General features: G+C 36.4%; 1 protein-coding gene across 1 annotated transcript in view; it reads left to right on the forward strand.

The window, feature by feature from the left end:
* The first annotated feature begins 303 nt into the window (after nt 1–303).
* osbpl3b (oxysterol binding protein-like 3b) overlaps nt 304–18,822 on the forward strand; it is an 88,638-nt gene continuing 70,119 nt past the window's right edge. The window contains exon 1 of the mRNA XM_082150292.1: nt 304–686. The gene's annotated coding sequence lies outside the window, so the exon portion shown is untranslated. The remainder of the gene's footprint in view (nt 687–18,822) is intronic.

An 18,822-nucleotide genomic window follows, 5' to 3' on the forward strand; every position in this document is an offset into this window, starting at 1 on the left:
GACCAACATCCATCACCAAATATGTAAAATGTCAAGTTGCTGGCCAGGGGAAGCAGTTAAGCAAAGATGTATTTAATAAATTAGGAAATGTAGGTACTGTGTTAAAAAGAACCATTTATATTCATCAAAGTATCCAAAGAGTAACAAAATTGGGTGCTTAAAAACAATAGACGCTTCTAGGAACTATTGAGCTCTGAAAGCGGCGACGTCACGGAAAAGGTGCTGTCAACCCGGTGTAGCCCCGCCTCTACAAGTGACGTACGTGGTAATTCCCCCGCTGATTGGTTAAGGTCACTATCAGTTGCGTCTGTGTGAACCGCTCGCAGAACCCACGCGCACAACAGTTGCAGCACCGTTTATTTGCACAGTGAGCGCGAGGGCAGCGCATCTTCAGACACGTTTTACTTGTAATCGTTTTATTTCTGCATGTTGAATAATAGCGGTTTGTTTCAATATTTAAATGTATCCGGTTTTATTGTTCGGAGGTCTGTTGCGTTAATACCTAACGTAAACTTCAAAAGAGGCGACAGTCTACTCACAAATCTGTTTTGTTTGTTATTATTTTTCGCTTGATACGCTGTGTGCTCGACAAGATGCCGCGCGGATACATTTCGTAGTTCCCTCCGCAGTTTTCTTATCCTCCGGAAGTGGCGGTCAGTTTAACACTAGTTACTTCAGTTTAAAAGGTAAGTTAAAAACTTCCTCAATTTTGTGTAACTACTGTAATTGACTATGTCATTCCTTATTCTTTTCACTATTTCATGTGTTCTGCATGCCATGCTGTCTGGAAACATGTCCATGCAAGCAATGTCTTCCAAGTCAAGACATTGTAAAAACGCTTTAATAACTGATGCCTCTTGGAAACTATTTTAGTTTGGGCGTGGACCACAGGAATTCATGCACAGCTATAACTAAAATTCTCTTATGAGGAGAAAAGTCTTCTGTTAGTGTTTTAGTTTGAGAGTTGCTTAATGGCTGCATACATTGTTATCTTAATTTTGAGTGTTGGTTGTCATTATGAACAATACAATTCATGGCATTATATTAAGGTAGGCTATTTTCTTAAATGCACAAGGCATCACACGTGATCTTTATTTTGTTGGCCTGTCAAAGTGTCTCTTTCATATTTCTTCATTTAAGAATATATTAAGATATTAGTACGCATATGTCAGTATTAGAGTCTTTCTCTATTGATGACTTTAATCTCTTTAGATGCAAATAGGTTAATTAAAGCTGCAGTAGGAAATTTGGTGCTTGCACTTCAACATGTATTAAATAACAAGCACTCTAAAGTACAACTTACAAGCTTATCTAATTGCTTCAATAAAAGGCATGTAACCTACTTGGAAGTGAAGATGATGAAGGTGATGATGATGGTTTGGTTTGAACAGTTAATGTCAAAGCATGTATTTGAGAGGTCTGGATTTGAACTACTGGGTGTCTGACTCTGACCACTATCTGAATGTGACAAGAGCACTGTATCCATTAGAAATACACTCTTTTGTCATTTCCCTGTCACCATGGTAACAGATTGTGAAATGTGTTTTTCTATGTATGTACTAGTCCTGACCAGAAATGTGTGCCAGTGAGGTACATTTTTATTTTTATTTTACATATTTGCTAGTGCTACCACATTATTTCAAGGGACAATGAGCTGCCTCAGTGGCCCATTTGTGAATATTTTCACAGTAAGTATATTGGGGGTGGACTCTTTTATCTTCCTTCACAGCCATTGAGAGTAGAAACTGAGGTGGATCCTCTCTCTCTCTCTCCCCCTATCTCTTTATTTGTCACTTTCTATAAACAGTACTCCAAGAAACAAAGACTTTGATGCATTACAATTTTGGAAACTGAACACAGCAGTTGAACAGGACAGAGGATTTCTGCTGAGATTCCTATAATGATCATTTTACACAATATCCCACAGTGAAATTCAATGCGTAACGAAAGCCCAATATTTTATTGATGTACACTACACATTTACGCTGAGTCAGAGTGATTGTATTAGTAAATTTCTTCAGCCTGTGTCAGTGTTTCGAAACATGATTGGATGGAACAGGGTGTCAAATTGTCCTCTGCGTAGCTTAAACACCAGTAGATTTTTGAAGTGATGTGTGAAAAGGCTTGTTTCTAACAGACTGGACTGAACATTAATCTGATAAGCCGCAGATGTCTTTAATAACATCTAAAATTATGAATGACTGCAGTTATCCTGCCTCATGAGCAGTGCCACTATGTCATGAGACATTCATTTTAAACTAGTTCGCAACCTAATGGGTTAAATAATTAGTACAATAAATAATTTGTAATAAAAATTTTTTTTTACAAATTGAAAATATAAAAAAAGTTTAATATGTAGTATGTCGACTGAAAAACAGAACAGACGTAATCCAAGAATGCATATGTAAGAAAGTCAACTTCAGACATATTGACAAACTTCAATGATATAAGGGGAAAAAACTAAACCATATTTTGCCACTTTTTGTAATATCTGTTTATTAATACCCAAGTAGTTTTAAAATGTTTTCATCTAATAATGAATTAATTTATGCACTTAATTGTGATTAATTTTATTTATTAATTAGCCTAATTAATCAATTAGCACCATGTTAATTAATTAATGGTTCAATTAAGTGTTTATAACATTGTTATAATGTAAATATGGCTCACACTTTTTATTAGGTGTCTTTAAGTCAAGTCAAGCCACCTTTATTTATATATCGCTTTATACAAGATTGTTTCAAAGCAGCTTTACAGTGATAACAGAAAATGATGCATTTCGGCTGTTGTTCAGCTGAAGTCAGTTCACTGTTGATTCAGTTCTGTTGTAAAGATAATCAATTATTAAATTAGTTAATTTCATCTGTAAACGGATTAAAGTTTTACTACTTAGTTATAGATGTATTTACAGATTTATAAAAAAAATGTAAATACAATGTAAAAACATGTATGTACACAATGAGTTCATATCAAATGATTCATTTAAATGTTAGTACATAGGCCTAGCCTAGTAGTTGCAAGGGGATGTGATAGTCCTCTATATGTGTCCATTGCCCTTTCTCATAAAAATAAACTAAAAGAATGTTCCATATCATCCATTCTGGCTTCTATTTCTGTGCTTGGTATGTTCCAGACTGGACAAACCTAAAGGATGCATTAGAGGCTGTAATTTCATTTTCCATCAATATTGTATTATGGTGCCATTATGGGGCACTTTCCATTTCTTCAACTCTTTGTGTACTTCCTACCACTTCTCCCATTCCCTGCCCAGCTCTCAGATTAGTGGTTGTGAGTGTGAAAAACACTCCTAGGTACATCATATATGATATTTTAACTAGATGTATTGCAATTTGCATACAAATCGCAAAGAGGGACAGAGGATGCAACGCTCACTATGGTTGATACAATTGCTAGCCATTTACAACAAGCAAAAGCTTATGTGCGTGTTCTTTTTATTGATTATACCTCTGCCTTTAATACTATGCAGATACATTTACTCTTGGAACGTCTCCTTGTTCTAGGTGTAAATGGAGGAATAGTACATTGGATAAAGAATTTTTTAACAAATAGACCACAGCGAGTTTGTGTTCGGGGGTTTAAATCAGATATTATGTCTTTAAACACGGGGGCACCCCAAGGATGCGTCCTGTCACCTCTGTTGTTTTCTGTTTATACAAGTGGTATAAGAGTGCAGCATAAGAATTATAAATTATACAAATATGCAGATGATATGGAACTTGTGGCACTTTTATGGAAAGACTGTGTACATTTTGAGTACGAGGAGCAGGTTTTGAAACTAGAAAAATGGTGTGAAGCAAGTTCTTTATTGATAAATCTAAGTAAAACAAAAGAGTTGATTTTAAATTATTCAGAGCCGGTAACAGAAATAATGTTATGTGATCAAAGACTTTGTGTGAAGACTTTGCAAGACTATTTGGGAACCATGATTGACTGTAAATTGAATTTTTCTTATAACGTGAATCTTATTTGTAAGAAAGCAAATCAAAGGCTATTCTCGCTAAGGAAATTGAGAGAATTTTCTGCAAGTCAGGTTGTTCCGCAAAGAGTTTATATAAGTTTAATTGAGAGTGTTTTAGGGTATAATATAACTGTGTGGTTTGGACGAGTTACATCTGTGAATAAAGTAAAATTAGACAGAATTACAAGAGTAGCAGGAAAAATTATAGGATCTAAGCCAAAATCAGTCGCACAGTTATATCAAATTGCTGTTCAGAGAAAAGCTTTGACTATATAGCAAGAGACACAACACACCCCTTGAATCATGTTTTTGAATTATTGCCATCACGTCGTCGCTACAGAACACCAAAAGCGATTAAAGCAATATATAAACAAACTTTTGTACCAAATGCAATAAGTCTTTTGAATAAGAGGAAGGAAATGTGAATATTTTATGTATATTGTGTATTGTTAATTGTTTTGTGATTGTATGGCGATACCAAAGACCAATTTTCAGCTAAGGCTGAACAATAAAGTACTACTAACTAACTAACTGTGGGCAAATGATTAGACCAGAGCGTTTGGGTAGAAGTTTAAGTTTTAAGTGGACATCCACCATAGATGTTTGTCTTTTTGGTTTCTTTTGCGACTGCAGCTATGCAGGTAATCCTCCTCAGTATGGGGCTGCACCTAGTAGCCATGTCCTTTAACAAGAAAATACACCTTTATTTTCACACCAGGGCAGCAGCCTGAGCTCAGGATCGTTTTACAAAACCACACACGCTGTTGCCATAGTCACAGTGTGAGGTGAAGTTGAGTTTGATAAGAGGCCTCAGGAGGGTGAAAGTGGTTTGATTCTGTGGTTCTTTGATATGTTTCTTATGGGAAGTTTTCTATGATCTCAACTGTGTGTGTTAAATGTGTTGTGGATATGGAGTGAGAGTATGTACAGGGGCTTTGAGAGCAGATGTTGTCGTTGCTCAAGCGCAGTGGCAGGTGTTGCCGCTGTTGCCGCTGTCTCCCTTCCTCATCCATAAAAGATGTGATTTCTATACCTAACAGGTGGATGAGGTTACAGCTAGATGGAAAGACACCATTCTGTCTCAGACTTGTCTGGTTTTCACTGTATTTAATATGTTGTCTATTTAAAGCAATTTGTTTTTACATGCTGCAATCACCTAATAGTGGAGGCAAAATCTGATATCTTTAACATTGTGTTTAAGCCTTAATGACATATTATCTCATTATGTCTGTTCAGACAGTCTGTGCTGTAGACAGCTGATATCAATAGCTCGGTTCAACTTTCCTTTGGTGTCATTTATATTAATTGCTGTCTTTGTGTTGTAGAAAGAGGGCAATTCCCACAGTGAAATCTTCTTCCCTCACAGAAAACAGAAAAAATTACAAAATTAGCATTACATTTATTTAATTTATTATATTTATGCTAACAGTAATTAAAAAGTCTATTTAAACACACTACTTGCAAGAATTTCATCTTTTAGCAATGGAATTGTATTACCTTTTTTCCAAACATTTCGTTGTTAAATAATTGGCACATTTGGCGGAAACCCATTAGGTTTCCTCTCACATGTCATGCTAACACATGCTTCCTCAAGAATCAATAAAGTTTGTTCATGTGCGTCAAACAAGTATGCTTGAGCTTCCGTTGAACATATTTGATGTGCTCTGTGTATGTGTGTTGTTCAATGTTAATATGTGAATAAATGCCTAAATTAAATCTGTTCATCATATAAAGTGATCGTTTCTCTTCAGAAATGTGCTATTCATATGGAATATAGGCTATTACTTGATGAACTTTTCATAAATGTTTTGGTGGAATGGCCTTTAAGTGGAGGGACAGAAATCTCTCAGGTTTCATTAAAATATGTTCATTTGGGTTTTGAAGATGGAAGAAAGTCTTATGGGATTTAAAATGACGTGAGGGTGAGTAATTTATGACATAATTTTCATTTGTGAGTGAACTATCCCTTTAAATGTACTAAATCAACTGTTAAGGAACTGGAATCATTAAAATCCCAATGATTAGTTATGTAGTAACAACCAATCACATTAGTAATTTCATCCCGATCTAACCTTTACAATATTCCAAAATGTCTACTAACAGGCTGTGGGCAGGACTATGTGACTTAAAGGGCCCCTATTATGGATTTTTGAAAATGACCTTTCATGTAGTGTGTAACATAGCTCCAAGTGAATGAAAACATCCTGCAAAGTTTTAAATCTGAAAGTGCACTGTATATAAAGTTATTGTCTTTTAAATGAGTCAATTAAATGAATTGTTTTTCAAACGAGTCATAAGCCGTTTCGTTGTGACGTCAAGACGAAACATTAGCATATTGCCCGCCCACTTATTGCACGCAGACACCAGGGAAAACTTGAACCTCAAACCAACAGCTGATTCCTGTGGATACTGGATAGCATCATGTCGAGAAGACGCTGTGCTCTATAATGTGAAGGTAAAGCCAGTTTTTTTGCCCATGAAGGACGAGCATGTGAAGAATTAGTTACCATGATACCACAGCAGTATAATCCAAAACTTTTGCTGTGTTCCCTTTATTTTACTGACGACTGCTTCTCAAATCTCAGAGTTAAATGCCGGATTCGCAAACCGTTTTTACTCTTGAAAGTGTTCGAAAAACTTAGTTTTGAGTTTTATATTGTGAAGGTCTCCTGCTAACTGGCTCACTCACGTTATCACTGTCCTCCTGAAATACTTCTGCTAATCAGTTGTGGACCACTATTACCTATAACTGTGTCTATTAATGCAGATTGTCTGTCATTCTCACTACTTTGAGGAAATTGTTTTACCAACTTTATGTTACATCAGATCATTCACTCTAGACTCTAGAGCTCGGCTAATGTATACATTGCATACATGCACTGTTATTGATATAGTTTCCATGTATTTACCGCAATATATTAGAAAAATAATCTGTAAATAAATTAGTACAAGTAAAATAATCGGTTTGTTGATGGACATGCACTTGTTAATGCTGATGGTGAGGAATTACAGTTGCAACATCTCATAATGTACCTCAAACTGAGTAGTGTATCACTGAGAAACACTGAGTCCTGCTCGAGTCATCCTTTTGATGGAGGTTCGGGTTGAATAACTATTTCTTCCAATGTTTCATCATCGGACTCGCGCTCGCATTGATATGGTCAATCCGACATCATTGTTCGTTACTGTGTTTTGTTTGTAGTGTAGGAAGCCTCAGGACAGCTGACGTTGTTATGGCAATGAATGTTTTTGTTTTCGACGCACTGTACACGGTAGGCCAATCACAACAGACTGAGCTGTCTGGCCAATCAGAGCAGAGTAGCTCGCGGAAAGGAGGGATTTAGAGAGATTGATTAATCTCACGAGTCGTTTGAGAATCATTGAAAATGTGATGATGTGCAAATTTATTTAGGAAATTAAACAGTTTTTTTTTACCTTTGATGCATGTAAACATGTTGTAGGAGACTCCACAACAACATTAGGAAACTTTAAAATAGCAAAATAGGGGCTTTAAGTTGACATTACCTCACCACTACCTCACCCACAAAAGTGTCATAAAGTGAGTTCATCTCATCTGAATAATGCTTTCTCCAATGTCTTTTCAGTTCAAAACATTTAAAATAATGTACACGTGATTGATGTCTGAGTCAAGGCAACCCATTACTACTATTTTTAACATATTTTTTAATTCTGTAAGAAGCAATTCATTCATGCTGTGTACCATCATATTCTATCATTCTCTTGTGAAAGTTAAAGTAAAGAATACTTTTGAAGATATGATCCTCATATCAGTGTCCTAATATAAGCTGTTTAAAAAAAAGCTTGCCTTATTGAAACACGGTGGCCCCATGTTGAGATCACATGACCTGTTGAATATTCACTTTATCTCAGTAAATCTATGAACAGAAAAAATGTATCATGACTGCAAATGCATTTCTACAAAGTGAAAATTTTTGTTTTTTATATCCAGTGCAACATTAACAAAAAATGACTAAGTTCACCTAAGGGATAACTTTTTTTTTTTTTTTACCCAAGCTCATTCGAAACTATTAAAAATCCTGGCAGTCATAGAGAGTGCAAGTGTTTCTTCCTGGACAGGTTTTCTGGTCTAATAAGTCTTGCGAATAGAATGCAGAAAAGGTCAGAATATCAAAAGACCTGAGCTAGTTTGCAGAGACGGATGAGTTGTCAAGCTCAGAGGTCATGACTAATTGGCTCCTCGTCCTTATAAATAATAAAGACAGAAAAGAGCTTCAACATGCTCATCCACTGTTCCCCTGCTGTTCTTGCCTCTTAAAAATACCTGTAACTAAAGGGTCACAATGGCTGTGGTCTGGCAAAATTATTTGTCTTAAATAGAAACCGATCAAAGCACATCTGAATCCCAGCAACCTCTGGAATGAGGCCTCTGGTGGAGAGATAATAGTCTATGGTCCCTGTATGATCTAAGAGTGTTTTCATATATCATCTGTTTTGTTCCGAAACAGGGACTTAATTTGTTACAATGTTGCATTTTCTTCTTGGTTTGGTTCGCTTTCACAAGTAGGGCTGCACAATATATCGAAAAATTATCGTTATCGCGATAATAGTATATGCAATATCCGTATCGCAGCGAGGTGCGATAAATTGCATTTATTTTATGTGCCAAGCATTTGTGTCATGCATGCATAGGTTGTTTATCCAAATTTGACCAATCAAATGGGGCCTTACTATCTTTATACCCGCCTCCCCAGTAGGTGCTATTATGCTATTGGCTAGATCGGGCCCAAAGGGGAACCTAGTGGCTCAGAGCAGAGAGTGGGAAAATTAAAACTAATGGCGGGAGTAGAGACAAGCGAAGAACCTGTGCCTAAAAATAACTGTACGTCTGAAATATGGCAATATTTTGGCTTCAATAGAGAAGACATGTCATAAATGCAGGTACTGTGTAAGGGGCCGTTCACATATCGCGTCTAAAAACGCATGGAAAGCGCGGCCGCGCCGCTATCTCCTTCTTTCCACAAGCGCTTGCGTCTGTCGTTGCTATGCAACCATGTTGCTACAACAGCCTGCTTCCATTTTGGCACATTTTTCCAGGCCCACCTGTGCCGCGACAAGATGAGAAGAACATCTCCACTTTACAGAATTCCGCAAGCTCATGCAGGTGATTTTCCTGCATTTGAAATAACGGAATTTGCACGCGCAAAAATCGCGACATGTGAAGTTGTGAACATAAGTGACGGTGTCGTCGTGGCGAAAAGTTTTGGCGTCGTCGAGAGGAAACTAATTTCCACAGTCATCTGGAACGCAACCTCAGGGAGCTAAGTTATATGAAGACTTCAAACAGTATAAGCCCAAATCTACCAAAACTTCTAATGAAATGCCAAGTGACAATAACAGACTCTCACAGACAACCATTAATCAAAGTGTTGCATGTGTAACGTTAACTCCTTATGAAAAAACTGAGATATTCTTCTGAAGATCAGAAGAATATCTATTAGCCTAACTTACTGTTTATTTTAGTATGATCATTACATATATAAATTATTAAAAAAAAAACTTAATAAAAATAGCATTTCTCTAGGGAAATGTTATATCGCAAGAAATATCGTTATCGCAATACTCAACAACAATATCGCATATTTTCCCAAAATCGCGCAGCCCTATTCACAAGGCAACCTTTCTAAGCGTACCAAAATGTGTTCACGCAAGTCATTTGCGAGTACTGTCCTCTTATTGGTCAGCGTTTCCTCTGCGTCATCCATCAGGATGATTGACAAGTTTGGTCCATCAGCTTATTTTGGCTTTATTTGTAACTTTCGAGACACACGCAAACACTATACAAATGTAGCCGTGGTTAAATTATATACAACATTCGTATTAAATACTACAGCAAATTCAAACGCGCTCTCTCTGGATCTCCCAGCGCTGTCTAGAGGTTAACTGTGTCAAGACACACGCAAACACGAATGTTATAATGCAGCTAGAGCAGGAATCAAGGCTTCATCGGGACAGCATTCTCGCACGGAGAAGCGCAATTACAAAACATTTTAAGATGAAGAGGTGCTCTTTTGGTTTTTTAACTGTGATAACTAATGTGCTCAATCAACCAAACCAAGGGAGAAAACGCACCAGGTTCCAATACAAACACTCGTGTGAAATTACCCTAAGAAGGACTAAATACATCCTGCTGAAGATACGAGCCGATGCCATTCTACTGCACAAGACTGCAGTCTAAAGTGGAGTGTTATTCAATTCGAGCTGTGATCAGGTTTTATCAAATGGACACTGATTGAAAATATGTTATATTTGATCTTTCCTCTGATTCTCTGAGTTTGCCTGGATACACTGGAGTTTGTAAATGCAATAAGAGTGCAATCTAATATTCTCATCTCCTAAAGTGCTTCAGATTACTATATGTTATGTCGCTTTTAGCGAGTTTAGAGCATCAGAGTTGGCCTGTTATTTGCTGGGGGTGTATGGGAGTTTAGGATAAAGCTATTATCTGGGCTTCATTAATAGCTAATTCACTCTGTTACTGATGTGAATTATCATACATTATTTCAAGAGGTCGACATTTTTTACAGAGCACCACTGAAATACAAGCCCGTTTTGCCTTTGTTTTCCACCGTCTTTCCATTTCAGCAACAAAATGATAACCTTTTATTGGTATTCTCACTGCATGCATTTTATTTGTGCAAAAGAATCAGACACTAGCCCTGCTAAACAAAGACGCCTACACAAAAAATAAATAGCTAAAGTTTGGCTCACTGTCATTGCTTTGCTTGTGAGGAAATGTGATAATTAGCCGTCCTACAATGCATAAATTAGGAGAACCTTTGATGTCCAGATTCACCTCTCTTGCCTTTTCTCTACAAATATCATCAAAAGAAGAAATGCTATTTTGCTGATGTTTGTATGATTTGATGATGTGGATTTCTTTTTGGAAAATCAATGGAGCTACTGATATCAGAGCTGCTTTTTAAAGAACCACTATTCCCTAATTATTTTAAAGGTGAAGTGTACACTCTAAAAATGTTGGGTTGTTTCAACCTATGTTTGGGTCAAATACAAACCCCACCGCTGGTTTAAATTTTTAATAAAATTTTTTAAACACAATGGTTGGGTTTGTCCATATTTGACCCAAACATGGGTTGAAACAACCCAACATTTTTTAGATTGTACAATTTATGTACCACTATACAATGTAAAAATAAAACAAAAACAAAAAAGTTTGTTTGCTGCCTTAAATTTTTAAGTGCAATCAACTTGGCGGTATAACTTTCAACTTAAATTATATTAAACTTACTTAAAAAAAAATTATCATGTATAACATTTTTAAGTTGCGTAACTCATTTTGATGAGTTAAAGTAATGTAAAAAATGTCATTACTTTGTGTATAGAGTAGACTAAACAAAAACTGTTTTCGAAGATTGTTTCAACTGATTTTTTCAGTGGACCCCATTGATCCAATTCATATGTGAGTTTATGAGTTTTTGTCTTGTTGCTCCATTGATACTGTGTTGAAATAAATGCAAAACACACAAGTTTCACAGCGGCAAGGTTTTATGCATTGCTGTTAAAAAATTTACGTTTTTTTTTTTTTCATTAGTCATTTGAGGGGGTTTACTTGTTGCCTGCAGTACCGATTTAAAGGGTTTGTTTACCCAAAAATTACAATTCTGTCATTATTTACTAACCCACATTGATGAATGTTTATATGTGAATAAAAGCCTAAATTCAATCTATTCATCATATAAGGCGACCGTGTCTTTGGACTAAACCGCTCAATACGGATTAGTTTTAACTTTTTGAAGCGTCAAAGTGGTAGTTGTGTAGACTGTCAATGGAGGGACAGAAATCTCTCAGATTTTGTTAAAATATCTTAATTTGTGTTCCGAAGATGAACGAAAGTCTTATGGGTTTGGAATGAGATGGGGATGAATAAATTATTTTTGGGTGAACTAACCCTTTAATATCACTACCGTAGTAGAAGACCTTGTATTGTTCTGAAGCCAAAATGTTGGTATCGATCCAACCTCTGACATGCAGTAATATTTAGAGAATTTGTCTTAAAAATATTTCGAGTCCAAGTATAAATTCAAGGTTGTGCAGTTATAAAGTATCTGCTGTTGACATTGTATTTCTGCAAGGCAGTAGTTTTATTAGGTCAGGCCCTCAGTCTTAGCTGACACAAGGAGTCTTCAGTGTGAGCTGAATTTTCCTGCTGGGCTTCTGAGGGTCCGCTGGGACTGAACTGCCCTGTTTGCGTTCTTGCCAGAGGAAGATTTCTGCTGCTCTTATACAGTCTTGCTCTCGCTGAAGTCCGTGTGACATCTCTAAAATACTCTCTTCTTTAAGATATGCATGACTTCTAGCCATTCACAGTGTCTCTGCAGAGATCTGATCTTTCTAGATCAAAGTAGTTGATGAAATATTTCGAGCAAACATCCGTTTGCTGTCTGTCGAAGAAGATGGTTTTCCCCGTCTCGGATATTGTTGTCTTTCCCCTCAGCTCTAATGAGTCAGTATTTGGCAGGTCACGTCAGCTGAAGAAAGGGAGGGCATGTGGTTTTCAAACAGTCTGAATTCATGTCAAGAGATTTACGAGGATGGGAGGGGCCGTAGTGTGGATGGGGGTCGGAAGCGGTAAAGGCACAGGAAGCAGCGCTTGTGCATTCAAAAACAATTTCATCGGAAAAATTTCTCACAACGCTAGACTTCATGAACTGTATTTACAAGGAAAAACTAGCTAGATGTTATCTTCACAGTTCACTGAAGAGCTGTTTTTCAATATTTTACATTCACACTGAGTGCCAAGACTAATGCCAGGACATTTGTAAATGTGAGCGCGCTTAGTTTGGCTGGCACTATGTCTTGAAGGCTGATGCAGCAGGGTTTGGCAGGCACTCAGATGGAGCTCTACAGCATCTCATGAGGAAAAGAGCACATCTGTGCAGTCTCATGCTGGAGGGAAAATTCTGGCTTTAATACATATATGTGTCATGCTTTCTAGACAACATTTGTTGATTGTAATGGCCGAAATTTCAACACATCACAATGCTCCGTTTGTGTCCAGCCTAGAGTGTACACTAGAATAGAACGTTCAAAAGATCAGCATTTATTTTAAATAGATTTTTTTTTTTTTTTTTTGCTACTTCATTTTTTTATGGAATCTGTGATACACTACTACTAAAAAGTTTGTGGTAACATTTCAAAAAAAGAAAGAAAGAAAGAAAAGAAAAGTGACAGTAAAGACATTTATAATGTTACAAAAGATTTATATTTCAAATAAATGTGTTTCTTTTGAACTTTCTATTTAAAGAATCCTGGAAAAAAAAACATTTTGTGTTTTACACAGAGATATTAAGCAGCAAAATTTGCATAGCTGGATGAAAACCCAGCATCTGCTAATATATAATTGAACTGATGTGCAGTCACAATGGGCTATATATCAACTGTTTAACAATAGTATCAAACTTTGCTCATCCAATCATGTTTGTAACATTGTTCTCTTTTTTTTCCTTTTTTTTAACTCAAGTGTTACATAATGTGAAACTGTTTTTGCATAACTGCCAGACTTATCCAGTTGTTATGAATAATCTTATCTTTGGTTTGGTTTGGTTTTGTCTGTGTCCATCAAGTTCCAAATAACCTTTCATTTGGAAAGCATTTCTAGGAATTCACTGGATTATCAGAAATATGACATGGTTATATAATATATAAAATATGGTTGAATTTACAGAAAAATAACTAGGCTATGTTATGATACAGTAGATTATGTTGATATAACATTCCTTGTACCTTAAAAAAATATTTAGGCTATCCCACAAACCACATGAAATTTGAATAGCCCTGATTTAGCCCTTCAATTTATGCTTGACCGACACACTACACAGTGTGTTTCCTTTTCTCAAAGTGTCTTTAAAGCAACTAGTGTTTCTAATGTTGTGCAGCATAATGGAGACAGATGGAATAGACCAACAGGACACTACACTGATTTCAGGAGAGTTGCTGAGGGACAATCTGAGTCATTTATAATGATAAATTAGCCAGAAGTGTCTGTGCTCAAGCTCTAGCTGAGTGTGTTGTGAAGTGTGTAAATGGTGGTTTAGAATGGAATATTGTGGAAAAAAATATATATATATTTTTAAAAGAATCATAATTTGTTATTTAATTTTAATGCAAACTTGCTATGAAGTGGGGTCCAGCAGAAAAAAAAAATCTATTTTACATTTTTCTAATGCAGTGTCATTGTTGTCATTGTAAATTGTAATGATGTTTTAACAAAGTTTGGGAGGGGCACGTTCAGAATCTACCCAGTCAGCACGAGAGGAGGCCAATATATAAATAGCTGACTCACATCTGTCCCACGACACGAGTTTTTCAACATCCCTCGTCCACCCCAACTCATAGTTATCTGTTCCCATCCCAGCCAGGGATGGGGGAGGGAGTACTCTGGGTTTGAAGTCCTCCCCTCGGACAGCACGCCAACTTTATTCGATTATGTAAGTGTGAATTCGTGAATTACCAGCATAACGATTTGCCTGAAAGATTGCATTGAAAAATTTACAGTTTCAAAATGTTTTTTACAGCAGCACTTGAGCTAAATAAACTCCACCTTTTGTGTAAAACCTGGTTTTAAATATTTTAAAATCCTAAAACACTAAGTTAATTTCCAGGTTTAAATTACATTTTAAATATTGGATTCTCAGACACCACAGTATTTAACAAGCAAAATGTACTGAATGTTAAAGATATTACAAGGCACTCGAATAGTGTTGAAAAAAGTTAAAAAGCCTTTATTTCATCATGAATGTTTATTTGTATATGTAAAGAATGTTGGCAGGTGACACATTCTCCTCTAAATGACAGATGCTAGCTTAGTGCAATGCACCAAAACAGAAAAGCAAAAGACTTTTTGTCTATTGTAAAGATTTGCATTTTACCTGCATATTTAAATTGGAATGTAAATACAGACGGAGGTGCAAAGTGGAGTTTGTTATGATGAATCAGATCAACACACCAGCTGAATTTTCTATGTTGGACAGTAAGCTGGAGCAGACATATTATGATAAGAGCTGCCAGAGTGAAAGTTAATGAAAACAGATGTCCAGCTGAGATGGAACATCCTCTGAGAAACTTGTTCACAAAAGAAACCTATTTGCTTCTGAAATTCCCTTTGAAATGAAGCCTGGAGCTCAATATTACAGCATAGCTTTAATAAGAGATGGTACTGATTCTATTGTCATTATAATAGTCTTAATGGATCCCAGTAAGACGTTTATCTGTCCTGAAGAAGCAAGAGAAGTCATGAGAATGTCATTGTTCTTGTTATTATTATTTTTTCTAACGGCAAAGATGAAAATCCCAGCATCTTCTAGGGGTGTGTGTTTTGGATAATTGTAACTATTTAAGTACTTTGGGTGGGACAGTCACAGGGGACATTTTGTGCTCATAGTACCGTGCAGAAAATTTCGCAACATTTTGATGAATTTCCACCCTAAATGCTTTGAAGGTAAATAATAAAAGAATATTTAACCCAAAAATATAAATTGGCATAATTTACTCATCCTCATGTCATTCCAAAACTGCATTACTTTTTTCTTCTTCTGCAGAACACAAAAGAGGATACATTTTTTTTTTAAATCCATGTAATGAAAGTCAATGGGGTCCAAAAAAATATTGGTCCCAATTGACTTTCATTTTCAGAGCAATTTTTTTAATATTTGTGTTCCACAAGTAGTTCTACCAGAAAGACTCGGGAGAATTAATACTGTGACAATAAACATTTATTTAAGAGCTCAGCAAACAATCAAGTTCTTTGGCGTAGGCCCTGTCCGTAATTCGCATTCCGAGGGTACGGAATCTGCATATCCTGCCTGAAGACGAAGGCAGGGGCGCAGCCCACCCCCTGCGAAGTAAGGAAGGGGGCCATCTGGTGATGGTGGGGTGGAAGGAGGAAAAAGACATCCTGACGTCTTCAGGATGGAGGGGAGAGCCCATCTGGAGTTGTTGGGGAGGATGGAAGGGAGGACCCAACATAGTGGTGTTGGGGGGGATGGAGGAAAGGTCCAGTCTTGGTGGTGGTTGGGGAGAATGGAGGTGGTTGAAGCGACAGCATCTGCGAACTCAGACATGTGTAAGTACCACCCTTTTATACTGGGCTATTAAGATATGATTGGATAGATGAGAAGCTAATAAGTGACGAGAACGATTGAGTCTTCCTGGCAGAACTTGCGCTAGGCGTCATTTCTCGAGTACAGTTGTGACAACAGTAAGATTTCACCCTCTGGATCAGTCTGGATCTGTTGGTGTGAGGAACGCTGTTACGACAGAGATAAACATCACACCTATTAAACACTTCCAAACCTGAAGCTCCCGTGTTTCTTGCACAACACTATGAGTCATTCATGCCTCTAAGACCTCAGGCTTCATAAGTATCAATAAAGCGCTATCGGTGTCTCATCCCCAGCAATTCATCGCAAATCAGAGAGCAATGCATTTGCCATGCGGCGCTTTGTTTTTGAGTGTCTTCAGGATCTGCTGCATAATTCAAGCCCACCAGCTGAATAGATTGAGGCTTTGCCCACGGGCTTGACTCAGGGCTGCTAAGCAGAGGTGGCACAGTGTGCATAAGCCTCTTTGGGCAGGGCTTTCTCAATGGAGAGTAAGTAGGGATTTTCTAACTTAATCTGTTGGAAACACATTAAAAGACAATGAGTTGTATAGATTTGTCTTCATGGCTTTTTAAGGATTTTTGTTTTAAAAAACTGGGGCTAACACATTTTTTTCCAACATACCTTATTGTGTGTTTTCCATTTATGACAATTTCCATTTAGTAAAAATGACTAACTATTCAATTGCTATATCTTATTTCTTATAACAAATATCTAAAACTCTTTAACTACATGTCATATGAATAACTAATCAGTTATTAGACTATACATTAGATTTTTTATAATAATTATATTTTATAAAATATACATATATATTTTTTTAAATATACCTTTTATTATAATTTTTATATCGATGAATGTTTCTATTTTATTATTTTTGAACATAATCATTTCAATGAACCAATTTCATTCCCAGCTAACAAGGAACGTTTTCAGAACTTTGGCTAATGAACTGAAAAGATTCTCTCAAAGTTATGAACAAATGTTCTTCCAGTAATGTTGATGGAACGTTTGTTCAGAGTTAAAATGCTTTAAAAATATCAGCACAAAAACGGTATTTATACATGGTTTATGGGAAAACATTTGTGGAGGAAACATTGCAATATGTCATTTTTATAAGCTTGGCCATTTTCCCTTTTCTTTCCCTTAGCCTTAGATTTTTGCTGGCATTCTGAACATAGTCGTTGTCACTGTTTTGCCTGAGTTCTAGTTTGTAGTTTGATTCCATGCTTCCAAATGAGTGCACACCTGTTCCCTGTGTCTTGTGATTGCCATCCTGTATAAAAGCCCTCTGTTTCTTCTGTTCAGTGTTCCACGTTAACGTTATCTTAGTCACTTTATGTTTATTAAAGTTTACTTTTTTTGAATCGTCATTCTGCTTCACATATAATTTTTCAAGAGAACGCAAAAGCATTTAGATATATTTTCCTTTGTATCTAATTTTTGATAAAAATTAGGATGTGTGCACTCAAATGTATTCAAGGTGTAAATAAATATGTAAATATGTTTTTCTAACATGGTTACCTTTTTCTCTAAATTCTAAATTCATTTTTCTTTTTCTCAGAAATAATATAAAGGTTTTTCAAAAACCTTTTTTTTTTTTCAGGGTCGATATTGTCCCCACCACTTTTTGAACATATTCGGTTTTGATAAAAAAATAAATAAAAAAATATACGAGTGCGGATTAGAACCTGTAACCTCTGACACGCTTGGCAAAAGTTCTAACCACCAGACCATTATGGTTCAGAAGGATCTATGCACTTACTCACGTGAAAAATATAACAATATAGCCTATATTAGTAGATCTCATTAAAAGACAAATTAAACCCAATGTAACGTTACTATTGAAATTGATTTAGTTAACTAAAATTGTTATTGTACATATATCTGATTTATATATGTACCCCCCCCCCCCCCCACACACACACACACACACACCCCCCACGCACACACGCACACACACAAACACAAACACACACCTGTCCCAACCACTTTTTAAAACAAAGTTACGCCACTGTTTAAAATATGTTTTTCTTTATTATTTACATAAAATATATTTTTATTTTAGGTGATGAACCTTCAGAACTTATAGAAGAAGTTATAAATATTTCAAACACTTTTTGAGTTGTTTTGAACTTAAAAAATAAAGCAACCAAATCTTTGCTATACTCTCACACTAGTACATTTAATCAACCTAAAATGTAATTAATCCAGGTCTCCAAAGAGCACCGGTTGTCATAGAGGTTGTATTAATGCAGCTAAATTTCTTTCATTTAACCAGCTTTTCCTGTGGGAAATACAGGCCTGTGTCATAAATCAAGCTCTAACATGTATCTATCCCCATAGGTCCCTCCCTCGAGAGTGAAGTGCCTCCTTGATATGTTTGCCAACACGTTATGCAAGCAGAAGTTGTGTTACCGTAACCATTCACCTAACAAGCTCTGCTGGTCATAAACCCCTCAAATGTACTCCAGTCTGCTAAACCACCATCTTGTTACCGCTGTAAGATGTAAACCTTGTTAACCAAGCTTGATCGCTCCTGTAATACTGCCAATTACTCCAGCCTGCTGTAAAATCCTCCTGATTATCCCGCTTGCTTATGATAAAGGCTGAGGGTTAATGATAATCTGCCAATACGATCACTCTAGTGCATTTATGCCTCTGTCCATGACTAAATCCGCCTCT

This window comes from Leuciscus leuciscus, assembly GCF_965113295.1.
Source record: "Leuciscus leuciscus genome assembly, chromosome: 20".
NCBI classification, from domain to species: Eukaryota; Metazoa; Chordata; class Actinopteri; order Cypriniformes; family Leuciscidae; genus Leuciscus; species Leuciscus leuciscus.